Genomic DNA, 7,005 nt, shown 5'->3' with positions numbered 1-7,005 from the left:
AACATAGTTATGGACACACTTATAAAAATGTTCATTCTGTAGTAAGCAGAGGACTGCAGATAGAAAAATGACATGGCATTTTTTACTTAGAAATTGGCAAAGTAATGATAATACATGTAGCAATGGGGAAGGTATATAGAAAACTGTCTTTTCATACTGCTAGTGAGGGCGTAAAGTAGTTTAGTTTTTCCCCACACCCCCTTTTTTCTTGTGTGGTAAAAGATTTAAAACTTTCTCTGCCCTTTGATTCACCAATTCCACATCCAGGAATTAATCCCGAGGAAATAATAACAGTTTGGCTTATAACAGTGAAAAACCATACATCCCCATGACACACGCCCTTCAGTAGAGAGTGGCTGAGTCGGTTATGGTTCATATATATGATGGAATACAACAGGTCACTAAAATGATCCTGTAGCAATCAACTCACAGACAGTGACAGATATCCTTAATTCAGTTGAGTCAAAAAATATTGGATAATGTTTTCAATATATGAAGTCCAATTCTATTTTAAATATCTGAGAATATATATGTATGTGGATGTACCCATGCATATATTTGTATATATGTGCATATGCCCATTTACAATGGCTTCTCTGAGAAATGGGATGGTGATTGCTTTCAGTAGAAACCCATCTGGTCCCTCGTCCTTGTTGAGACATCAGAAGATCCTTTGGTATTTGCTCATTTAGGCTACCGAACCTTGCCTGCCTGGAGAAAGAAATGGCAATCCACTCCAGTATTCTTGCCTGAGAAATCCCAGGGACAGAAGAGCCAGGTGGGCTACAGTCCATGGGGTTGTGAAGAATTGGACGTGACTAAGTGACTGAACAACAACAAACGTGCCTGTCCTTCCTGTATTAGTGGTCTCTTATTCGTGATTTTCCTAGACCTCGCCAGGATGGCTTCTGGCTCCTACTCTAAACTTGTGTCTGTATTCCTCTTTATTCCCCTTTTGCCCCATATTCCCCCTGCCATCATCCCAAGGTGCTCATACCACTAGGGTTTGATTCTTCACTGGTCCAGGAATAAATCCTTTAGTTTCCTGGCTGTGGTTGTTCTTTGCCAGGCTGGTGCCTTTTGGGACTTGACTTCATTACCCTTCTCATGGTCCTTTCAGCGGCATGTATGCCCATTTAGCCAGCTTGCTGCTATAGTTTCTTAGCCACCTGCAGTGAGGCCATGCCATCTGTCTGGCATTTGCTCATCCCTGATGTTTTTTTTCCATCTCCTTTACCATTCCCACCGACCCCATGCCTTCGATTGTCCACATGGCAGGACCTGTCCCTCACTCCTGGAGAATGTCCAGGATGTGGGATTGAGTGGCAGTGAGCTCGCCTTCCATGTGGGAGAACTGGCTGAGCTCCAAGCAGCTTTGCAGATGACCCTGTCCTGCTGTTTTCTGTTAAGCGTGACTTGTGTCTGGGATGGATGACATTGTCCTTCCGTAGAGAACTGGGCTTAACCCGTGCATGGAAAATGGCTTCGCTGATGGGTGGAACAATGAGACTGAAGGGGAAAAAAGTTCCAGAAGCCAGGAGTGGTTTAGTGCTGTGCTTTGAAGGCATTACCCAAACTCTTTCTTTCTTTTCATTTAGGATCTCTACCCTTTGCCCAAGATGCCCTAAGATGTCGTTGGAAAGAAGGGACCAGAACCACAGACATCTTTATGAAGATGAAGCTAAGTGTGGTACCAGTTCTATGACTTACGATCATCTGAGGCAAGTTGCTTACCCTTTTTGAGTTTGTTTCCTCACTTCATAAAAAGAAGCTTAGTAATAATAGTAGTAGTTATTAATACTTACTGTGTATTTACTATAAGCTAGTTACTCTGCTAAGCACTTTAATTCTCCTAACAAAAATACAGTAGATTCCATCAATTTTTCTGTTTGTAAGTTGGGAAAGGGAAATTTTAAAGAGCTTGCATATCCAAGAGCAGACAGCTTGTGAGGCATGGGGCCCAATATTTGAACCCAATCAGCCAACTACCAGTCCACACTCCAAGTCAATACTATTTGCCTCTTCTATGGACCGAAGTAGGTGAAGGGCCTCATGTAATGCCATCACATACCAGGTGCTCAAAAATTACCCGTCCAAGGGCCATCCTGGGTTGATAAGAGGTCAGAGACTCTCCTCTGTATGGTTATTCCCGGACTTTACAACTAAAACCCAGAAAGGGGCTGACTGCCTCTGTCCATCTCTTATCAGTGGCTGTAGGTTGCATCTTTCATTCCATGAGTGACAGTGAGCAATGAACTTCCAATTTATGATCTCCCACTTTCATCATGGAGCTTCCTGTCCCATGCTCCATCAATCATTGTCACTTTGAATTTTTGCAGTGTTTTACAAAATCAACCTGTGCTGATCTTTCTGTTGGTTTAAACCTCATGCGATGAAGATCTATGCCTTATCTTGTTTCCCTGCAATGGGTGCTGTACCACATAGAATCAACAGACCTCAACAAACACATCCAGGACAATGGCTATGACATTGACTACTGCCACAGTTCATGTTACCCCACTACACGGGCATCCACTGTGTGGAGCATTAAGTGCTGAGTTCAGAGGTCTCAAACTCAAATTCCTGCCGGGCCAGCAGCTTAAATGAGGAAGCAGGCCAGGTAGATGGCGACCAACCTAGAGCCCATGGTCTCAGTTAAGAGGCAGCTGCTCTGAGCTCTGGCCAGGTGTTGCCAAGCTGGATGGCAAGCTCACTTTTGTCAGATCTTTGCCGTTCTCAAGGGAGATTATAAATATGAATTTCTATGTGCAATTTCTCAATGTAAAATGTTGGCCAAAAATATTCACATTAAAAAAAAAAAAAACCCTCATCTGTGAGCTATATACCATTTGTTTTTACATTCTCTGACCTAGAGCCCTTTTAGGTCACTGAATGAACACTATGCCATCATAAGAGTATAAATTGTGATCCTGGGAAAGTGGATCTAATCCAAAGGTTTCAGTATCCGAGTTCTCTGAAGAACCATTGTCAAGTCATTGCCGTTTACAGAGGCAGCCTAGGATCTAAAAGGGCTCACTAGAGGCCCACACTAATTGCTGTGGCCTCCAGACTCATTCCAGGCTCCTGTCCTGGGATCCTCATTCTTGTTTCTGCGGCTTTAACTTTCCTGTGCTTGCTTCTGGCCTGATCGCCTACCAGCCAAGCCCAGTTGCATGCATCAGCTCACTGCAGCTCTGCAGAGCTGAGGCTTTCAAAACCCAGGTGGGCTTCCTGAGCCCCCAGGGCCTCAACTCCTGATATCTGTGCTCCTCCTGCCCAACCGGCCAGCCTGACCATCTCCCCACTGGGAGTGTTTGAGGTAGAAACATGAGTAGAGGCTAACTGTGTCAAACAGAGACTGTGGTCACACATCCCCCCACAAGGCTGCACACGGACCATGAGCCAAGATCTCACCCGGTGCTTCTGGGGCCCCACAGGGTGTTCCCAGTCAGTCATCACTGGATACAGCCAGACCTCCTGACTACGGTGAGCTCTGTAGAGCTCTGAACAGCTGGTTTGATGGGATGTGGGTGTGGATGATTCCTGATCTGTCTGGGCTCCTCACCTGGGACTGGGATAAACATTGACATGAGAGCCTAAGGCAGTGGATTTGGCTGAGAGGGAAGGCAGAGTTACGTTCTGATGGGAGAGAGGTCTTTTCTGAGGCCTATTGGATCTGGGTGTTTGGCTTCCAGTTCAGTGATGGGTTGTAACAAGTGCTTTAGAATCAAAGGTATGAATAATCGAGGGTATTCAAGGCCCATTTTTGAGTCAATGTCAGGGCCTGGGCCAGGCCAACTTTAAAGTTCTCTGGTCTGTTAGAGTTGATTGCATCATTTTGCAACCTGAGTATTGAAGTGTTCTGTTTGATGAAGACTCAAAGCTTCTCCACATCTTCCTTATTTCACATTCTCTCTGGACCATTTGCAAGTATTGACCAGCACTGAAGCTAGCAAAGTCAAAACATGTTAGTGGATACCTGCAAAGCTCACACTTTCAGGAAAAAACAAAACCACTGATATATACGGTTTTTTAAATCTGAGGATTTTTCCAACCAATGAAGTCCTTCCTTCTTGCTAGTAAAGCTGTCAGAGTCATTTGAAGCTGCTGGCCTGTGGCCATTTGGCACAAGGAGCACAGCCGTGCTTCTCGCCCTCACCAGGTTGGGCAGACATGGTGTCCTGTGATCACATAAGGTTGGTCCGCCTGGGCCGATTTCCCCTTGATCATGTCTTGGTGCCCAGATTTCTTTCACAGAGCTGGAAAGGACAGCATCTGGTGTTGCAGAGCCTTCAGGCTCCAGGTTGCATTGACCACAGCTGACAGTTTTTATTTTGACTACTGAAACAATCTTCTTGGTGTCTTGGTATTTCTCTGTGAGGCATCATCACGAATTTGTGCAGAATGGAAGGTTCATGACATTGATTTGTTGAAATGAGGTAAGAGAGTTGCTGGGTCCTCAGACAAGTAGGCATTTTAGTGCCGAGTTCAGGGGTCAGTGATGATCAATTGCTCATTCTGGGCTCAGGAGGGAAAGGATATCTAATGGTAATGAGTGGGACCTGAGCTTTCACTCTTTTCCCCTGGAAGTGATCAATAGTAGCTAGGTCTGGACCAGCACCCTCTTTGACTTAGACCTCTGTCATTCATTCTCCAAATATTTATTGAGTGCTTGCTTTGTGTCAAGGGCGATGCTAGGTGCTGGGGAATAGAGTCATGGTTAAGAAACATCATTACTATCCTTATGGATCTTTCATTCTAGTTGTGGAGGGCAGTAGATATGTAAGCAAATGATGTCACATAATGCCATCTGCTTATAGAACATTCAATAGGCTAATGGGATGAATAATGGCTGGGGAAGGGCTGCTTTGTGAGAGCTGATCAGTGATGAGCACTCTAAGTGAGGGCACAGGGAGGGCAGTAATGTTTAAGCTGAGACCTGACCCATGAGAAAGAGGCAGCCACATGAGAGGAAAGAGCACTGGGAGCAGAAGGACCAGCACCAGCAAAGGCTCTGAAAAGGCACCATGCTTGCTGTGTGTGGGCAGAAAGGGGACCCACACAACTGGGGAGCAAAGGAGAGGGTGGAGGAGACAAAGTCAGGAGAAACTTAGTTCAAGTGGGGCCTTATGAGCACAGCTAGCAATATAGATTTCACTATGATTGCTTCTTTCCTCCACCAGGAAGGGAGATGCTGGAGGTGCTTGGGGATGACCCAGAGGGATGTTGTGGCGAGGGAGGTGGGAGGGGGGTTCATGTTGGGATCGCATGTACACCCATGGTGGATTCAGGTCAATGTATGTCGAAACCAATACAGTATTGTAAAGTAAAATAAAGTAAAAATATTAAAAAAAAAAAAAAAAGAAAAGTAATGTTAAATGTAGGCTCATGCATGGGATAAGACAACTATCCTTGTTAGTTGCATGTCCCAGGTTTATACCAGAGTGGCCAAATCTGTGTCCAGACCTAGGTCTGTCGACTCCAAATTGTGTGTCTTTCTGCCCCATCCCCCATGCCTCCCTTTCTCCCTGACACTGAAGAGAGGGGTTGTGTGTTATAGAGGATGTGGTTATGGAGGTCACCCCAAATTCCCACTGAGTTGCGTCAGGCTCTGAGCATCACAGTCCCCATCACATGAAGAGGGCTTAGGTGAGCACAAAGCCTTCAACTGGGTGTTACTTGTGAGGAAAGTTTTCATAGTCTTGGGGGTAACAGGGCTAGGAGAGGATTTCATCACAGTATCAAAATAATTGAAGTGAGGAATAATTTTATGAGGAATAGTAATTGTTACCTGTTTTCACTGAGGACGGAACAAGACATACATTTCTTTTATGTAGAAGTTCTTAACTGTTGTCCTTAGACTTTGAAGGGATGCATGGAAGTGGTTGTGGTGTCCACAAGTTACTTTCTATATTTCAAACATCTCTAATGTCTAATGGACCCACTTTAACAGAGTCTACTGTGTAGTAGAATCTATCTACCAAAGTCAAGCAATCCCTCTGCCAGAGTACTGGGTACCAGATGCAGGGTTCTCATATATATTCTTCAAAAGACAGGTACTAGAAGATTCAGAGCAGTACTATTCAAAATAGCCAATACCTGTAAATTACTTAGATTTCAGTCCTAAAGGAAATCAATCCTGAATATTTCCTGGAAGGACTGATGCTGAAGCTCCAATACTTTGGCCACCTGATGGCAAAGAACTGATTCACTGGAAAAGACTCTGATGCTCAGAAAGATTGAGGGCAGGAGGAGAAGGGAATGACAGAGGATGAAATGATTGGATGGCATCATGGACTCAATGGACATCAGTTTGAGCAAACTCTGGGAGATAGTGAAGGACAAGGAAGCCTGGCCCGCTGCAGTTCATGGGTCACAAAGAGTCAGACATAACTTAGACACTGAACAACAACAACATACTAGTTGTTGCTGTTGTGCACAGAATATGCACTAGGCACTGAGGATGAACGATCTTTAATTATGTGTCTTCACTTTCACTTTCATGCATTGGAGAAGGAAATGGCAACCCACTCCAGTGTTCTTGCCTGGAGAATCCCAGGGACAGGGGAGCCTGATGAGCTGCCGTCTATGGGGTCGCACAGAGTCAGACACGACTGAAGTGACTTAGCAGCAGCAGCAGCAACATGGATCTCATCAGATGTTGGCTGAAAGTGGCCACCGGGGAAGAATACATCATGTAAGAACCTTTTACCCTGGAAGTCAGGATAGGGATTATGGTTGAGTAGGGGAAGCATGGTGACTGGAAGGGAGGTCAAGGCTGCTGATGCTGTTCTGTTTCTTGATCTGGGTGCTGTTATGTGACTATGTTCAGTTTGTAAAGATAAATTGAGCAATATACTTTTGATATGTGTGCTTTTAATTTTAATCCAATTAAAAAATTAAAAAATGCTTAATGCAGGTTTCATGATAGCTATTGCTGGTTTTTCTTATGTGCCCCATTAAAAATAACTTTTCAATGGATAAGATGGAAGAGGAAATTAATTG

Source organism: Budorcas taxicolor, chromosome 2 (genome assembly GCF_023091745.1).
Source record: "Budorcas taxicolor isolate Tak-1 chromosome 2, Takin1.1, whole genome shotgun sequence".
NCBI classification, from domain to species: domain Eukaryota; kingdom Metazoa; phylum Chordata; class Mammalia; order Artiodactyla; family Bovidae; genus Budorcas; species Budorcas taxicolor.
Note: the sequence above shows the minus strand (reverse complement) of the source record.